At 39.4% G+C, this 19,973-nt stretch overlaps 1 non-coding gene across 1 annotated transcript; it reads left to right on the top strand.

Annotated features, from left to right (window-relative positions):
* Positions 1 to 4,074: 4,074 nt before the first annotated feature.
* On the top strand, positions 4,075 to 4,178 carry LOC129007023 (small nucleolar RNA U13). The gene has a single exon (XR_008492203.1). It is a non-coding gene; the product is annotated as a small nucleolar RNA U13 (small nucleolar RNA).
* Positions 4,179 to 19,973: the final 15,795 nt, after the last annotated feature.

The raw sequence follows: 19,973 nt of genomic DNA on the forward strand, positions 1-19,973 counted from the left end.
AGGCCCCATTCTTATGACTACTTAACCTTCATTACCCCGTTAAAGGCACTATCTGTAAATATAGTCACATTGGGGAGTTAGAGTCTCATCATATGAATTTGGGGGGTGACACAGTTCAGCCCACAACAATGACCTTAACACTAGGATAGTTGTTTTGCAAAATGTCACTCGATCTGAGTTTGTTTCATGTTTCCTCATGAGGAGATCTAGGTTATGGATTCTGGGCGGGAGTCTCTCACAGGGGATACTGTGTTGTCACTGCATTCTCTCATGTGATTTTAATTTGTCCAATGGTGTTTACTTTGATCACCTGAGTGACCAAAGTGGTGACTCTCAAGACTTCTCTATTATAAAGTTTCTTGATGTGTTGCTAAATAACAGTTAGTAAGCATGCTTTTAGCTTGGAAAAACTGATACACCTCTTAACAGAAGTAGAGATGCCAGAAAATCCATGAGCGATTGTGGAGAAAGGGGTGTTCAAGGACTTGAAAATGCTATAACGAGTCTACTGTACCTAACCAGAAAACCCACCAGATGACTGTCCTCAGGATGGTCTAGAAAATACTACATTTGCCAAATTGGTAAGAAATGCCCTGGTGAGGGGAAGGGGCACCAGCATTTTGAGAACCTCAGGAAAGTTCTGAGGTTCTGGTGTTGCAGAACTGAGCATTTTAGTAGCAACGAGGATACTAGGTCCCAGGAAAACAGAGGCCAGGAGGCAGCCTTTAAGAATCAGAAGAAAGATGAACATAATTACTATAACAGGTAGCAAGACTTGAATTTCATTCAGGGGAACCTGATATGCAGGGGACTTGGGGGATGACATGGTTTTCCTAAGGGCAAGAGTGCTGAGCCACTGTCACAGGTTGGGTTTTCTAGAAAGAGGCTGGTATTTAGGAAGCAGGTTGTTCACTCAGGTATGTCCTTGGGATTGAAACTCGTGAAACTGAGGGAAAGAGAGTGGCATTAAGCAGAGGGAAATGAACTTCATACAAGCCTGGCTGACCCGCAGGGTAAGCTGTGAAACTCACATGGTTTTTTAGCAGTGTTCCAAGTTGGGTTGGGATGGCCAGGCCTTATTGTCCCACACTGATCAATGAATAGATGTTGGCCACCTTGGGAAGGGGCAGGTATTAGTCAGGATTCTGCAGAGGAACAGAACCAATGGGACAGACATCTAAATCTCTATCTCTCTTTCTCTCGAGAGAGATTTATTATAAGGTATAGGGTCATATGACTATAGAGGGTTATGGAGGCTGATTCTGGAGGCAGATGTGATTCTGCCACCTGCAAGCTGGAGATCCAGGAAAGCTGGTTCTGTAGATTCCACTCCAAGACTGAAGGCCTGAGAAGCAGGAGTGCTGAGTGCAGGGGAAGATCAATGTCCAGGCTCCAGCAATCAGATAAGGAGGGAATTCAAACTTTTTTCACTTTTTTTTGTTTTATTCAGGTCCTCAATGGATTGGATGATGCCCATCCACATTGGGGAGGGCATCTTTTTTACTCAGTCTACTTTCTCAAATGCTAATCCCTTTTAGAAACATCCTCCTAGACATACCTAGAAAAGATGTGTCACCAGATATCTGGGCATCTCCTGGCCCAGGCAGGTTGAACCATAAAATGAACCATCATGGGGTATAATGTTGGGTAAGGCAGCTCTCTGCCACTGACAAATCCCAAAAGGTTTGTCAACTGAAGCATATCTGACAATAACATCCCTAAAAACTGGAGCCATGAGCCCTTTATTGACTGGGGACCTGGGTGATGTATTAGAGTGTTCAGTACAGTCTACCTCTTGTGTCTACTTTGTCACATGCTTTCCAGGAACTGCTCTTCCAGCTGGTGTGTCTGTGGGATACCAGGAAGAGGAAGGTTAGTGGGACCAACTACAGAGCTCACGGTTGTATATATATCTCCAGTGTGCACAGGCTAAGTCTTGCAGCTCCTTTTGAAGTATAGTTTCCTTTCTTTCCTTATCAGGCCTAGCACATTTTGACTGGCTTAAGTTAGGACTTCACCTGGCTTATAGGCCTAGAGAGGCCAGGAAAGGACTTAAAGGCAGATCTCAGGGGGGGCACATTTCGACTTGCAAGGGAAAGATTTCTAGCATTGTCTTCAGGCAAGGTGGAGCATGCTAGCTTTTAATAAAAAGAATGGGCATTTGTGCAGGCTCGAAGGAGTCAAAGACATCTAGGAATTCAAGATTTCGGGAGAGCATCAAATCAGATACCCCTTCCTGTGTGTCAGGACTCTCTCCCTCTCTCTCTTGCTCTCTCTCCCTCTCTGTCTCTCTCTCTCTCCTTTTTTCTTTCCCGTCCCTTTTCTTTTTTCTTTTCTTTTTCTTTCTTTCCCTCTCTCTCTCCCTTTCTCCCTTTCTTCCTTTCCTCCCCTCCCGTCCCTCCCTCCTTCTCGTCCTCCCTCCCTCCCTTCCTCCATTCCTCCCTTCCTCTCTTCCTCCCTTCCTTTTTTTTTTTTTGAGACGGAGTCTTGCTCTTGTCACTGAGGCTGTAGTGCAGTGGCACGATCCCGGCTCACTGCAACCTCAGCTTCCTGGTTTCAAGTGATTCTCCTGCTTCAGCCACCTGAGTAGCTGGGATTACAGGCATGGGCCATCATATCTGGCTAATTTTTGTATTTTTGGTAGAAAAACGGTTTCCCCATATTGGTCTGGCTGGTCTCAAACTCCTGGGCTCAAGTGATCTGCCTGCTTCAGCCTCCCAAAGTGCTGGGATTACAGGTGTGAGCCACTGTGCCTGGCCAGGATCTGTTCTTTCTAAACCAAACCCTGACCTCAAAATAGTGGATCTGTCTTTGATTTTAGTTTAATTCTCCCTGGAGCTCAGTCACCTCCACAATTCATACCTGGACATGGCCCTCAGTTCTCACTGCCCTCCCAATGAGAGGTATATGACAAAGAACACCATCTGGCTTTCAGACATAGTTTTCCGTTAATAAGTCTCAGATTTTTGTTATTTATTTCCAGAGTTTAAAACAGTTGAACCCTACTCATCCAATTTTCTTGACCTTGTAGCTGTGATTCCCTCCATCTTTCTCAAATCTCTGATATACCAGCTAGTGCACCCCTGTACTACTGATCTGCCATCCCGGTTCACCACCAGCAAAAGTTTCTGGGAGCACCTGTGTTCTGTCTACCCCTACAGATGTGGTCCTTACTGCAGCCAGTGGCAGGTGCTATCTTCAAAACCCCATCTTATCTCCTGCTTTCACAGAATACTCCTGGGATCAACTGTCGCAGGCTCTAGGGCAGAATTTAGGGTGCACTTGGAGTCAATACCTGTGGAAGGCAGGTTATGGAAGCAGGATTGGGCAGAGGGAAATCCAGCTCTGTGGCAGACCGTACACCAGTCTTGGCTGACTGCAGGGGAGCCCTGGAGCCGAAATGGCTCTTTAGTATTGTCCTGAGTTGAGTGGGGATGCTAGCCCTTTATATTCCTGCACCAAGCAGTCACTGGATGTAGGCCATTCTGGGAAAGAGCATGACCTTAGCTGACAGTGTCTCTACAGCTGGGTGATACCTAAGGATGCTGGCATTTCAAAGGTGTCTTCAGAGAGCATCCCAGCATCTGGGACCTCAAGCCTTTCATAGAAGGGGCATCTGGGCGGTGCATCACAGTGTCCAAAGAAGCTGTCAATAAAGGCCTTGCTAGCTGTATGCAGTCAAAAGACATAAAGAGTGGATGAACAGGCCGGGTGCAGTGGCTCATGCCTGTAATCCCAGCACTTTGAGAGGCTGTGGTGGGTGGATCATTAGGTCAAGAGATCGAGACCATTCTGGCCAACATGGTGAAACCGCATCTCTACTAAAAATACAAAAATTAGCTGTGCATGGTGGCACGCACCTGGAATCCCAGCTACTTAGGAGGCTGAGGCAGGAGAATCACTGGAACCCAGAAAGCGGAGGTTGCAGTGAGCCGAGATCATGCCACTGCACTCCAGCAAGGGCGACAGAGTGAGACTCCATCTCAAAAAAAAAAAAAAAAAAAAAAAAAAAAAAAAAAAAAAAAGCATGGATGAGCAGAGGCTGAGGTGGGTGCTTTGATAGAAAATGATGAGATCCTCTGGTAGTTTGTACGTGTGATGATTGAGTATCCACATGCATGTGTGAGATGCGTCACTCCCAAACCTTATTGCAACGTAGGCACATTACCCATCTGACATGGAAAAAGTAAATAGGTCAGGTACAGTGGCTCATGTGTGTAAACCCAGCACTTTGGGAAACCAAGGCACGAGGATTGGTTGAGGCCAGGAGTTTGAGCCCACCCTAGGAAACACAGTGATACCCTGTCTCTACTAAAAACAAAAAAAGTTAGCCAGGCATGGTGGTACATGTCTGTAGCCCCAGCTACTCGGGAGGCTGAGGCAGGAGGATTGCTTGAGTCCAGGAGTTCAAGGCTGCAGTGAGCTATGATGGCACCACTGCACTCCAGCCTGGGTGGCGGAAAAAGATCCTGTATCAAAAAAAAAAAAAAAAAAAAAAATTAGCCCTTGTCCAATATCTAGGCTTGAGCTTTCTCACTCTGAGCTCATCGACTGAAGAAGAACTAGAGTCTTCACAGAAAACAACTCTGCAACTCCACAGCACGTGTATGAAATAGTGATTGTCTTAATCCTTCAACAAAGACACCTAGAGCCATTTATTTGGATAAATGTACACTGGAGAAAGGACAAGACCCAGCTATCTTGCAAGCTGTTGGATACAGATCCAAGATGGAACTGATATCCAAGGACCCTAAGTGGTATCATTCCCCCACAGAGCCCCCATCCTATGCCCTAGACACGTGTATACAGGGGAAAGGAAATCGATGAAGTCCTGACCCAGGTCTGTTTCACTCTGAGTCCACTGGGTTCACTTAAATTACAGTCAATGTATTTATCAAGTTGCTGTGCTTTAAATCTTTAACGCTTGCTATTTGTTTCCTGTTAGTCCTGTATTTGTTTTTTTCCTCCCTCTTTTTCCTGCCTTCTTTTGGAACAAATGAGTATTTTTCAGAATTCCATTTTATCTCCTTTGTTGGCTTTATCTTTTAGTGGCTGTTCTAGGTTTGCTATGTATCTATTTTATTTTATTTTAGATGGAGTCTCACTCACTCGCCCAGGCTGGAATGCAGTGGCCCAATCTTGGATCACTGCAACCTCTGCCTTATAGGTTCAAGAGATTGCCTTGCCTCAGGCTCCCGATTAACTGGGATTACAGGCATCCGCCACCAGGCCTGGCTAAATTACGTATTTTTAGTAGAGATGGGTTTTTGCCATTTTGGCCAGGCTGGTTTCGAACTCCTGACCTCCAGTGATCCACCCACCTCAGCCTCCCAAAGTGCTGGGATTACAGTCATGAGCCACTATGCCTGGCCAGTTTACTATATATCTTTAATAAATTACAATCTACTTTCACCACTTCATACAGAGTATACGAATCTCACAATGCTGTACTTGTATTTCATCTTTGCTGTTCTTTGGGCTATTATTGCCAGTAAATCCTTTTACTTTTACATATTCGATAAACCCTGCAACCTTTAATAAGTGTGGGTGGTGGGCGCCTCAGTCTCAGCTCCCTTAAGTAGGTGCAAGGCCTTGTTTCCTGCTCCCTAGAAGTTTCACAAAACACATGATCCATAAATTTCAGCTTCAGCTACCATTCAGGTTTCAGCTTTCTAAACACCTTATTTTTTTCCTAAGAATTTTTCTTATTCTTGGATACTTGGCTCTTCATTTAAAGAGGCTTGTCTTATCTATCTATCTATCTACCTTTCTTTCTTTCTCTCTCTGTCTCTTTCTCTTTTTTTTTTTTTGATGGAGTTTCGCTCTTGTTGCCCAGGCTGGATTGCAATGGCACAATCTTGGCTTACAGCAATCTCTGCCTCCCGGGTTCAAGGGATTCTCCTGCCTCAGCCTCCTGAGCAGCTGGGATTACAGGCATATGCCACCACATGTGGCCAATTATAAGTATTTTTTTTTTTTTGGATTTTTAATAGAGATGGGGTTTCTGCATGTTGTTCAGGCTGGTCTGAAACTCCCGACCTCAGGTGATCTGCCCACCTCGGCTTCCCAAAGTGCTGGGATTACAGGTATATTTAATTCCTGGGTAGTTTGGGAGAATTTTTCAGGATATATGGTCCTCTGTATTTCTGGAAATACAGTGTGACTAATATAAAAACAAAAAATGTTGATTTTACAGTTACATACGTACATGTTGCTATGGTTTGGATGTTTCATCCTTCTAAACCTCATGTTGAAATTTACCCCAAACGTTGGAGGTGGGGCCTGATAGGAGGAGTTTGGGTCATGAGGGAGGATCCCTCATGAATAGATTAATGCCCTTCCTTTGCGGTTAGTGAGTGCTCACTTTATTAGTTCCCGAGAGAGCTGGTTGTTAAAAAGCTCCTGGCACTTCCCCACTTTCCCTTTTGCTTCTTCTGTTGCCGTGTGGTCTCTGCACATGCCAGCTCCCATCACCTTCTGCCATGAGTGGAGTCAGCCTGAGGCCCTCACCAGATGCAGAAGTCCAATCATGGACTTTCCAACCATCAGAACCATGAGCCAAATAAACCTTTTTTTCTTTTTAAATTATCCAGTCTCAAATATTCCGTTACAGCAACACAAAGCAGATTAGGACACATGTATAAATATTATAAACTTTGCATTTTATATTGAGGATGTATATTCTCTTAAGCGGTGCCTTCAAACACTTCTCATAATCAATGGTGTATTCATCTACAAATATATTTCTCAGTAAATGTGTAAAGTGTGCAGAACACATTCTTTAATCACAAAGCCATCACATTGAAATTAATAACAAAAGCTCAATAATAAAAATTAACTACTTAGAAACATGTAAAATATTTTCCTGTATAACTTCTGGGCCAAAGTAAAACTATTAACTTCATAAAATATGAGAAATTCATGGCCTCATTGTTTATTATTAAGCAACAAGTCATAGATATAAGTTAACTAAAGTGCCATTCAATAAAACCTAATAAAGGAACATTAAAATATACCAAAGAGCTATAGGAGAAAGGTATAGGAGAAATAGAGAAAAAAGGAGAAAATAATGAACCAAAAGCAGTGAAGAGAAAAGTTTATTTTTGAAACAACACATAAAGCATATGAGAGGAACTCTGATTAATGATCATAGAAGAAATTCAAAGATTACATTAGAGGAGTGGTCCCCCAAACATATTAGACTTAGGAATGTATGAGCAAGGCCTGTGAAATGTTCTAGACACAGAAACTGTGCTACCTACCTTAGTTAAGATGTTTTGCTTGAAGTAAAAAAAACAACAAAAAACTTCTAAGCTTAAAGAACTAAGGCACTTCATTGGTTCATTTCACTGCATCCTTTAAAGATATATCATGAAGAATTTGCTGTGAAATCACATGATGCCAAGCATTAAATTTTTAAAATGTGAGCGGGAATAGATGAAAGAAGTTGGGGAGGGACCTCCTCTTTTGGCTTTGGAGCCCCCCCACCGCCCTGTCTCTGTCCAGGGGAGCTTCTTCCTTCTGCCTTCTCTTGTCTTTCTTGCCTATTAAACTCTCTGCTCCTTAAAATCACACACACAAAAAAATTGTGAAGAATATGGTCGTTTTTGAAGCTGGGACCAAATGATGGATTCATTGTATTTCAGTTTACTGTATTACCCTATTTTTGTATTCAGTTTACTTGTATTCCCCTACTTTTCCATATGTTTGAAAATTTCCATAATAAAAAAAAGTTTAAAAAACCCCTACAAAACCACATGGTTAAGGATAGAGAGAGGGGTAGTTACTATCACCAGAGAAAGGGTGACTAATAGAATAAGACCTCCTCTACACAGTTAACTGTTATTAGACAGTAATAGGATATTACATTTTGAATTCTTTTTCTATAGCTAGTATATTTATACTATAAGTACTTGAAAAAGATGTGGAAAAATAAAAATGATAAACAAGTAATACTTACGAATATAGATCTTAAGGTTTTCAAAGAGGAATTAAAACATATAATGCCATCACAACAAAATTAAATTTTTTCTTGGATTTTAAGGATGGTGCAATATCAGAAAATATATTAATATAATTAATTTATCTCATCAAGAGGTCAAAGGAGAAAAAATTAGCTCTAGAGTTGCTGAAGAGGCATTTGAGCAAAGTCAGCTTCCAATCTGCACAGAACCTCCCAGGAAGCTGTGAACAGCAAGTTACTTTGGTAGCATAAACAGTGTGCTTCAGAATCCAATTGCCGAACATTGACTTAACAGAAAAACGCTGCATGTTTTTTCCACTGAAGTTTGGAACAAGACATAGAATGCCTACCATCTATGTTGCTTTTATCTTTTTTACTATTGTTTTGGAAATTCTAGTCAATGTTATGAGACAAAGAAAAAGAAGGAAGGAAGAAGAAAGGGAAAAACAGTTTTAAATAATAGAACAGAGATGATCATATGATTCCCTTCCTGGAAAAACTAAGAGAACCAATTGACTGGTTATATAATCTTGGAATGCAAGAGGAATTTCTAAGTGTATTCTCAGAGGTAGAAATGTAGAAGGTTAAGATTGCCATATGATAAATTAAGAAAAATTGAAAACAAAATGGTCGTAAATCCACCAGACAGAAAAATGAATGTTAAATAACAAACTAGGGAAATACATGGGTAGCACACATGCTAAAAAAGGACTAAGATTTATATTTAAAATATCTTTTAATGTATTTAAAATATGAAAAACTTGTCAGTATTCTTCATCTTTCATCTCCTCTCTAATTCCATGATCCCGGTCTATCTCAGAACTCCTTACTTTTAATATATTTAAAAGATCTCTTACAAATCAAGGAGGCAAAACCATATACCTTTATAAAAGTGAGTTAAGACTGGGAGGCTGAGGCAGGCTAATTATGAGGTCAGGAGTTTGAGACCAGCCTGGCCAACATGGTGAAACCCCATCTGTACTAAAGATACAAAAAATTAGCTGGGTGTGATGGTGTGCACCTGTAATTCCAGCTACTTGGGAGGCTGAGGCAGGAGAATCACTTAAACCCGGGAGGTGGAGGTTGCAGTGACCCAAGATTGCACCACTGCACTCCAGCCTGGGTGACAGGGTGAGACTCCGCCTAAAAAAAAAAAAAAAAAAAAAAAAAAAAAAAAAAAAAATTAAGAATAGAATGTAAAAGTATAATTAACAAAGAAAGAAAATGACCTACATGTGAATAAATATTGTACTGCTCTAGTGATCAAAGGGCTGTACCTTAAAATAGGGTGCGTGTCTCACCTGCTATTGAATTTAGTAAGTACTTATAGCTATTTTTGATGAACTGTTACATATTTTTAAGATAATTTGTCAACATGTCTCAGAAGTCTTAAAAGAAATACTCACTCTTTGATCCAGCATGTATGCTACCATAAATTTATCCTAAGGAAATTATCAAATAAGTATGCAGATGTATGTGTAAAGATTGTTAATTAAAGCAAAACATGTACAAAATAGGGATTAGTTAAATAAGTTATGGGCATTTTTCAATGCAAAATTATGTAGTAATTAATGTAGAAGAGGTAAATCTATATTTATTAATATGAAAAAGATTGCCTGCGATATTACTGAATGAGAAAAGACAGGTTACCAAACATCTCTGTGTGTGTGCGTGTGTGTGTGTGTGTGGGTGTGCGTGCACGCGCGCGCGCATGTGTGGTTGCAAAAAAAAAAAAAGATGCTAATTTGAATAGTCAAAACAAAACAAAAAGGAATTTATTTTAACAAAACAAAGAGATCTCAAGGATCCCAAAGCCAATTCTTATGAGAAATGTCCCAAGAAAAGTCTCACCCATGTATTAAAAAGTTGTCAGTATTTTTCATCTTTCATCTCTCTCTAATTCCATGATGCATGTGGTGGGTTATGTCTATCCCAGAACTCCCAACTTTATGTATTACAGTCCAGATATATCTAGAAACTGCTTGCCATTCTGTAAATTCCAGCTTCAAATTCCTGGAGAGACTTGGACCAAGAATATACACATATATGATGTCTATCCTTAGTGTATGAAATATGGCCAGGGAAATAGATTATGTCATTTCAAGTGTGGCTGCCAGGAATAGGTTTGGGGATTTGATGCTGTTACTTGAATAAAGGGAATGCGTAGAGCTGGGCACAAATCCAACAGGTGTCATAAAGATATGGAAACATATTCATTTAAGTTGAATCACCTATGGGTCTTCATTCAATAATTAGAAGTGTGACATCTTCCCAAAATTTGAAAAGCAATTTAAATTTAAATGGCATACATTTCTTAAACTTTCTTCTGTTCTCTCAGTCTCTGTCCGTCTCTCTCTCTCTCTGTCACCTCTACTCAAAACTTTATTGGGTCTTTCCAGATCACCTAAAGTTTCACACCACAGTCTTTACTGGGCTGGCATTTTCTCTTTTCCTTCCACGTTCCAGATCTATTTTATTATGCTATGCTCTTTTCTACATAGCTTATTCAAGCCAGCCTTGCTTCCTCTTGTATCTCCCCATCCCCCACAACCTCATTCTGGACAGTAAACACCAAGGCACTCTGCTGTCAGCCATGGGATTCCCAGTCAGCACAGAACTGACGATGCTGTCTTTTTTCCTTATCACATATAATTAACTTACATATATGGAAAAAAGACTGAAAGATATAAAGTCTTAATATCATTTATTACCAGAAGGTGAAATTATGGGTGATTTTGAAAAGTATTATATTTTCTCATTTTTTATTAGTTGTAAATAAAGAAATAAAGATGCATGATATGGAAAATAAACATATAGTTACTTATCTTGTGCCAAAGATACTCATTAATATTGTTAACATATTTTTATCTTAGCACTTTTATCCCAAGCATATTAAAGCCTCCAAGTCAAATACTTCATTTTCTATAATGCCCTAGCAAAACACTTTACATATAGTACTAATACATTTTTTAAATGAACAACTACATATACAGATAAAGTAAAATTAATTTTGTAGTTTTAACAACAATCAAAACAGAAAAATCTATAAAATCATGTAACCAAGGCTAGTATTTTTTCAAATCACAAAAAGACCTAGTGTAGTCATTATACCAAATTGCCCCCTACCAAGAAGCAACTGAATCATTTTCCAACATGTTGACAAAAATTAATATCCTTTGCTCAGCAGGAGATGAATAAATATTAAAATCCATTAAGTTATTATATAATGATCTATTTTATACTTTGCACTACATATGTACACCATGTATATATACACACTATAATAGTATACACTGATATACTATATGTAGATAGTATATTTGTATATATAGTTAGTATATGTATATAGTATATGTGTATACTATTTATAGTATATATGTATATACTGTACTACTGTACATACTATAGTACATGTATACTATATATACACATATGTGTATACTACAGAGATAGTATATACTATACATATATACTATATGTATGTGTATGTATACTACATATAGTATATATAGATAGTATACATGTGTGTATATTCTATATTATATATAGCATATATATATACATGTCTGCTATAGTACTATATAGTACTATATGTGTATATGTGTATAGTACACTATGTATGTGTACTATATACAATACACATACATATACAGTACACATACACATATAGTACATATACATATATAGTATATATGTACTATAGTGTGTATAGTACTATAGTGATGGAATGTCCTGAGCTAGAAGCTATCTACTTATAGTGGAGTTTTGTTGTTACTTATTGCTAAGAGCCAATTTTCTTATTTTGCTTTAGCCTTTACTTTCAATCAACTTAATCTTGTGAGAAACTCTGCAGGACTTCAGACTTGAGAATTTCCCACTGTGGGAACATATACACCATGGAATACCATGCAGCCAGAAAAACAATAAAATCATGTCCTTTGTAGCACCATGGATGCAGCATTATCCTAAGTGAATTAATGTAGGAATGGAAAACCTAGTAACACATATTTTCACTTATAAGTGGGAGCTAGACATTGAGTGCATGTGAACATAAAAATGGGAATAATAGACACTGGGGACTATAAGAGTGGGGAGAGAGAGAGAAGCAAGGTTTGAAAAACTACCTGCCTGGGGGCAGTGGCTTACGCCTGTGTTCCCAGTACTTCAGGAGGCCTAGGTGGGTGGATCACCTGAGGTCAGGAGTTCGAGACCAACCTGGCCAACATGGTGAAATCCCTTCTCTACTAAAAATACAAAAATTAGCTGGGCATGGTGGCGGATGCCTGTAGTCCTAGCTACTCTGGAGGCTAAGGCAGGAAAATTGCTTGAACTCAGGAGGTGGAGGTTGCAGTGAGCTGAGACTGTGTCACTGCACCCCAGCTTGGGCAACAGAGCAAGACTCTGTCTCAAAAAAAAAAAAAAAAAAAAAGAAAAGAAGAAAAGAAAACCCATCTATTAGGTATTAGGTACTATGCTTACTTCCTGGGTGATGGGATGATTCATACACCAAACCTCAGCATCACACAATATGCCTATGTAACAAATTTGCACATATACCCCCTGAATCTAAACTAAAAGTTGAAAAAAAAAGAATTACCCACTGTGGTATTTGCATGTTATTGTCCCCGGCAGCTGTCCTTCCCCACCTTGCCTTCACTTGAATTTATCCAGTGACTGTTTCTCTTCACTTCTCTTGATGAAACCAAGCTGCCCAAGTAATGGCTGCTAAGATGCAAGAATAATTTGCGCTTGCTGACTTTGGTGATGCTCTCTTGCCAAAACCTTATGAAACATTCCTCTCTCCTCTCCAAGAAGGAGCACTTCTTGGGAAACTTCTCCTACCAGACATTGATGAATAGAAGATAAGGCTGACAGTGCTCTGGTAGATTTTTCTTCCAAAATATGAATAATGATTAATAATATTAGGGGAATAAAGTTAAAATAGAAAATTGTTAAAGTTTGTCAATGCAGCAAGGATGCTGATTTCAGGGGATGAGTGTTAGAATAGTAGAGTGTGGTTCAGTGTGGCAATTATATTGTTATTTTCAATATGTCTATACCTCATGCAAAATGTAAGACTACATACTTACCAGCAAAAAAATCACTCACAACCTATCTCCCACAGCTGTTGGTACCAACCGTGGCATCTATCTACCAATCAGCAGAACTCCAGTCAAAAGGCAGGTGTTCTAGTCTGCCCCAAACGTTCATGCATTTGGACCCTGTTAATAGACTAAATGAATTGAATATTATTTTCAAAGCCTATCATTTAATTTTCCAAAGGTACAGAAAGCATCTATTTGTTAATTATCCAAAATATCCAATACCTTAACTGATATTGAAATGAAGACTTAAGTATCCTTATATATATAAAGAAAAATGATCTAATTACTGTATTTTTGTAAGATAAGGAGAGGTTGACTTTTCCACCTGTGAAATTTCACAAGGCTCTTTTCCTATAGAATTTTGCCTGCCCTGCTTTGTAGATGCCAACCGACTGGGAATTATTCTTGAAATTGTACAAGACATCCCTTAAATTATAGAAAACTTATTGTCTCCTATTATATCAGAAAATAACATATTCTTAGTACTATTCAATGGAATTTAGGTTTTTAGGAAATTTTGCTAACCCTAAGAATGGCAAAATAATAGATTCTTCTGTAACAATACAAGGCCACAGGACTAGGTGCTGTGACTATGACCTCACATAATATAACTGGACTCTTCACTGAGTAAGAGTTATAGAAAATGAAAGGTAATTAACTGAAATATTTCAATTTGTCTAATATTTTCTTAACATTTCTGCTTTGAGGGCTACAGAAGAAATGGAAAGTCTTTGTCTCGGAGGATTTGTAGTTCATAAAGGGATGTGTTGGGGGAGTTAGAATATGGTGAACTGTGTCGTTTTGATAATGGTGAGTAAAAGGACAATTGAATAAATAACTTGAATATGAAGAAGAATGGGCTAAAGGCTCTAAATACGGTTGGTTCCTTACAGGAAGAAGTTATAACATCCGGTTGTGTTGCAGGACAGGTGAGCCCCCAAAATGGGGCTTGGCTCAAGTTTTTGGCCTTGCTCAGGAAGGAATTCAAGAGTGAGCCGGCGGTATAAGAAAACAGCTTTAATTGAGGCATCAGAGGTGTTCCAGTTCAGTGACTGCCCCTGTGGAGCTGGGCTACCCCATAGGCAGCATGCAGAGAGTAGCAGCTTAGGGGCAGTTTGGCAGTCATGTTAATACCCACTTCATGCTAATGAAAAGGTGTGTTGTTCAGGAAATAGCTAGAAAATAGGCAATAACTTTCGGGTGTTGCCATGGTGATGGTAAACTGTCATGGCGCTGCTAGGTGTGTCTTAAGGAAAGGTGTTTTTGTGCCTCTTCCAGGTTTTGGCCAGTCTTCAATCTGTTCCAGAGTCAAGCACCACCTACCTTCTACCTCAGTTGGGAAGATCAGTAAAGCTTCCGTGGTTGCAATGTGTGGGTGGGGGGTTGATATTTGAAGGTTTCCCAGGATATAAACTCCCCACACCCTATGGTTAAAATAGAATTTGACAACACACTTCATTCGACATTGTATTTCCCATGCAGGGTATCCTGCCTGAACATAGTAAGTGTTAAGAAGCATTTTTTTTTTAATTGAATAAAAATTCTTTTTGAGGAATTTAGATATTTCAGAAGTTAATTTATAGAAGCCCTAAAACTTCCCATTAACTTATCGTGGTATGGATTTTTAAAATATTTAGGGGAGATGATATTATGTTCCTTTAAATGTTACTATTTTGATTTTTGAGACTTCCTGTTTAAAAATGTTGACTTGTCTTCTTTGTAGTCAGGAATCTTGAAAGCTCAGGCTTCTCCGTTTCATTACCTCATAGATTTTGCCAGAAAATGCTACTCTGGGAGGAAAGTAGTGGAAATAGAATCTCATGAGTCATACACATGTCTGCTAACAGGAGAGAGAACAGGATGGACTCACGAGTAGGGACAGTCATGCAAAGGGAGTTACTTGATTTTTTTTTCTTCTCCTCTTAATCAGGAAATAGTCATTCCTCCTCTACGTTTATTATTTTTTTAAACAATATATTCCTCTGACAAGAAGTTAATGATGAGTCACTTCTACGAGGCAGAAATTTGATTTTCTAAGTACTTAGTTCTTTGTAGTTAGCAGAGATCCAACAGTGACATTTAAAAATTATTCTGTTTCTGTAACTTGGATACTCTTTAAACTAAGAGGACTATGTATGTGGAATGGTGTACACCTACGTGATAATTCATGTCAACCATGCACTTACTACAAAATCTCAAATGCTTCCCTACATAAATCAGTTCTGAGACCCAAGAAGCCAACTCATTAAAATTTACTTGAGATTCCTGTAACCTTTTCTCAGGAAGCAACAGCAGGTAAAAAATGTGCAGCTTTTTTTGAAAAAAAATGTGTGCAAAACTTCAATTCTTGTCTATAAAAAATCTTTTTTTTTTGTGGGTAGTTGAAAAGCCTGGCAGAGGGTGGGTGGGAAAGTCATGAAAGTTTGGAAGGATGACATAGTAGATTATGGTGAATTAGAAATTTTCACAGAATATCGATGGAGGAGATGCCGGGCTGAGTCAGATTTTCTCAGTGCCGAGATGATGGTTGAGTTAACAAATTAGGTTCCTTTGAAAATTGCACTAATATTTTTGGCCACTAGGTCATTAGAATTTGCTTCTCCCCAAAACAGTAAGGATAATAGTGAGTCAGTCTGCATATGTTGAAGCTGGTATTATACTATTTATTGCTAGTGACATCATCAATGTCTGGATGGCTGCTGTTTGCAGGAATTTCATGCCATTCCCTTGCTTGATAACTACCAAGGGCTCTGTATCAACTACAGAATACAACCAAATCCCTTAGCATGATGTGCAAGGCCCTCTACCATCTGATATGCTGCTTAGATTTTATTATCTCGTGCTAGTACCCATCTGGGCCCCATGTCAAGTTTCAGACCCATCTCTTATATCTTCAAGAGTTATCCATTCTTGCACTCACCACAGTAAAGGCATATTTATAAGTCAATCTTCTTGGGGGCAGGGCCTATGGTTTATTAATCTTTGTAGTAATAGCATCTGGTACATGGAGTGCTATAGATGTCTGTTAAATTAATAAGTATATGTTCTATCTTCTTCTCTCTTTTTTTTTTTTTTTTTTTTGTGACGGAGTTTCACTCTTGTTGCCCAGGCTGGAGTACAATGGATGATCCCGGCTCACCGCAACTTCTGCCTCCCAGGTTCAAGCAATTCTCCTGCCTCAGCCTCCCAAGTAGCTGGGATTACAGACATGTGCCACCACGCCCAGCTAATTTTTGTATTTTTGGTAGAGACGTGGTTTCTCCATGTTGGTCAGGCTGGTCTCGAACTCCTGATCTCAGGTGATCCGCTCGCCTCAGCCTCCCAAAGTGCTGGGATTACAGGCGTGAGCCACTGCACCTGGCCATGTTCTATCTTCTTTTAATATGTAGCATAACTACCAACTAAGTAACACACTTGGCATGCAGTAGGCAGAATTCTATAGAAGACCCCAATAGCCCTTACCTTTGTGTAAATCTATTCCATTTGAGTGCGGTGGAAACTATGCATATGATGAGATACCACTCCCGTGATTATAAACTATATTATATTATATGGCAAAAAAGGAGAAAATCTAATTACATGAACCCCTTTAAAAGCCAAGTTTTAATGGACTGGTGGAACGAATCAGAGATCCAAAGCTTGGGAGGGGATTTGATGCATCTTTGCTGGTTTTGAAGATGGATGGGACCACTCCCAGCTCCTAGAGGCCAAGGAATGCCGGTGGCCTCTAGGAGCTGAGAGTGGCTCCCAGCTGATAGCCAGCAAGGAAATGGGGAACTCCACTTCTGCCAACAATCTGGATGAGTTTAGACGTGGATTCTTCCCTATCCTCCAAATAATAGACCAACCTGCTGATACCCTGGTTTCAGTACTGGGAGACCCTTTGAAAAGAATCCAGCCATGAGTGAGTCAGGTCATCCTAGAGTTCTTACCTGCCTGGCTGTGACATAACAAATTAATATTGCTTAAAGCCACAATGTTTGTAGCAATTTGCTTTGTAGCAATGAACAACTGGTATACCTAGTGTGCAACTTCATCAGATAAATTGTGTGTGTGTGTATATATATTGTGCTGTTTTTGTTTAATTAATAGATAATAGGTGCTCTCACATCAAATTGATGCTTGCTAATTAAATCAGAGTACTTAGTCTAAGGTGGTGTGTTCATTTCAAATAATGTAACAAACTGTTATTGGGTGTCTGCCATGTCTCATGTACTATGCTGTGTCCTGGCTGAAATTCAATCCTGAAGATAATATATACAAAATAGCTTGATGCTCTGGATCACAATGGCTGAGGCACAATTGCAGACACAAACCTTATGTCAAAGAAGTGAATATAATAGTCTTAGGGTTTGAATATTTAGGGGGTTTCTGCTATAACAAGTAAATTTATTTTCTAATAAATATTCCGATTTTATGTTTGGTTGTTTGTCAAATATGCCTGACATTTTTGGATAATATCCTTTTCCTTGTATGTATTTTTAAGTACCTGCCCCAGAAGAATGTTTGCTAACTTGTATTTAGCTTTTTTAATGCTTCAGTGTTGGTATTGTCAGGTTAATTTGTCAGTCATATAGCTAGAAATGAAATTCTTAGGTTGTGTGGAATTGCTAAAGTAACTATATGGTATGTAAGGCATTCTTCTATTGAAGTAATACGTATACTTTAAAGAATTGTACTTTTGCAGCCTAAAAACAGAAACAAATTCAAAATGCTGACGTAAAACTTCCTTAATACCCTTAAACCAGAGATGGTAGACAACAGTATAATGATGATTGTCCATGATTATGGTCAATTTTTCAAGTATTTATCCAGAATTTTACACATGAAACAAAAGCTCAACATCTCTGATCATTAGAGAAATGCAAATCAAACCACAGTGAGATACCATCTCATGCGAGTCAGAGTTCCTATTATTAAAAAGTCAAAACTAACAGATGCGGGTGAGGTTGTGGAGAAAAAGGAACACTTTTACACTGTTGGTGGGAGTGCAAATTAGTTCAACCATTATGGAAGACAGTGTGACAATTCCTCAAAGACCTAGAGGCAGAAATATCATTTGACCCAGGAATCCCATTACTGGGTATATAATACCCTAAGCAATATAAATAATTCTGTTTTAAAGATACATGCCCATGCATGTTCACTGCAGCACTATTCACAATAGCAAAGACATGGAATCAACCTAAATGTCCATCAATGATAGAATGGATAAAGAAAATATGGTACATATACACCATGGAATACAATGCAGCCATAAAAAGGAATGAGATCATGTCCTTTGCGGGGACATGGATGGAGCTAGAAGCCATTATCCTCAGCAAATTAATGTAGGGATAGAAAAAGAAACACCACATATTCTCACTCATAAGTGGGAGTTGAACCATGAGAACACAAGGACATATGGCAGAAAACAACACACACTAGGGCCTGTTGCGGTGTGGAGGGGGGAAGAGCAGTAGGAAGAATAGCTAATGGATACTGGACTTAATACCTAGGTGATGGGATAATCTATGCAGCAAATCACCATGGCACATGTTTACCTATGTAACAAACCTGCACATCACGCACATGTAACCCTGAACTTAAAAGGTGAAGAAAAAAAAAGAAAAACAGTTTTAGTGTACGCTGAATTATGACAGATTCCACTGCACATACAGAAGACTAAAACAAAGTATCTAAACATGGTAGCTGAGGAGCCCAGGACTACTCTAATATATACAGAGCTGGCCACAGTGTAGGCTAGCCAGGCAACTGCTGCGTCTCAGTCTGAAGGGCATGCCAAATATCAGTAGAAAAATAACAAGACCGAGAAGATCCTATAAACAAATCATTTCTGAGGGTATGCACTATGTGTGTCTGGAATGAATGTTTTCAAGTAGTTTCTTGAGGATGAGGAAGAGGACGGTGAGACCCTTAGAGATACACCATACTGCAGGGCTTGTGTTTTAGGGAGTGAAGCAGGAAGGTCTTGGAAACAGTAGGGTAGTGACTGAGCTCTGTGGTCCCTGCCCTATGTGCTTCCTCATACCCCGTGAATCTCTTCTGGATTAACATGTAACTAACATGAATTAGAAAGGTACCAAATTATTAACCTTCCAGGGGGTCCTACACATATATTGGCTCAGAAATTGACAAGAAAACAGTAAATACAACATGACATATAGGAGCAAGTCTAAAACATAATGAACATGAAGGATTTAGAGAGTTAAGACATGGTAGGTGGTAACTGCACAATACAGTAGATGCCGAGACTTGAGGTAGACCCTGAAAAGAGAGGAGGAGTTACATTTTCCTGTAGGAGTGATTTTTTTTTTTTTCAGGGAGACCCATGGCAGTGTGGGGACCAATGAGGAGGAACCCTCGCTGGAATCCAGGCTTTGGACAGGAATGTGAGCAGGTGAGTCAAGACCAGCTGGCGGAGAGATTAAATTCCTGCCAGAGAGAGATTTTAGAGTTGATCTAACAGACAATAGGGAGTGATTTGCTTTTGTTAAACAGGTGGTGCTGATTAATTGAGGGTACCCAGGAGTCAATCAGCAAGTCAGCAGCTGAAGAAGTTTAGTGTACTGAAGAGTATTTCCTTTGGAGAAGTGCTCCCAAAGTGGTCCAATAAGAACCACTCGGGGCCAATTGTTTCAACTGAAGATTGCTAAGCCGCTCTTGTAGTGCTCATTTCCATGGGTTTGGGATGAAAGCAGTATTTCTACGGGTTTGGGATGAAAGCAGTATTTCTACGGGCTCACAGAGTAAGTCTTATTCACACATAGTTCTCTTATAGGTAGTTAGGAAATGTATTTTATAACAGACTTAGTGTTTGCCATCTGGGGACTTTTGGTCAGATTAGACAGAAAAAAGCCCTAATCTTGGTGAGGAAAGCAAGAACTTGAGTGAGCTTCATTTGA

This window comes from Pongo pygmaeus, chromosome 8, assembly GCF_028885625.2.
Source record: "Pongo pygmaeus isolate AG05252 chromosome 8, NHGRI_mPonPyg2-v2.0_pri, whole genome shotgun sequence".
Lineage (NCBI taxonomy): Eukaryota > Metazoa > Chordata > Mammalia > Primates > Hominidae > Pongo > Pongo pygmaeus.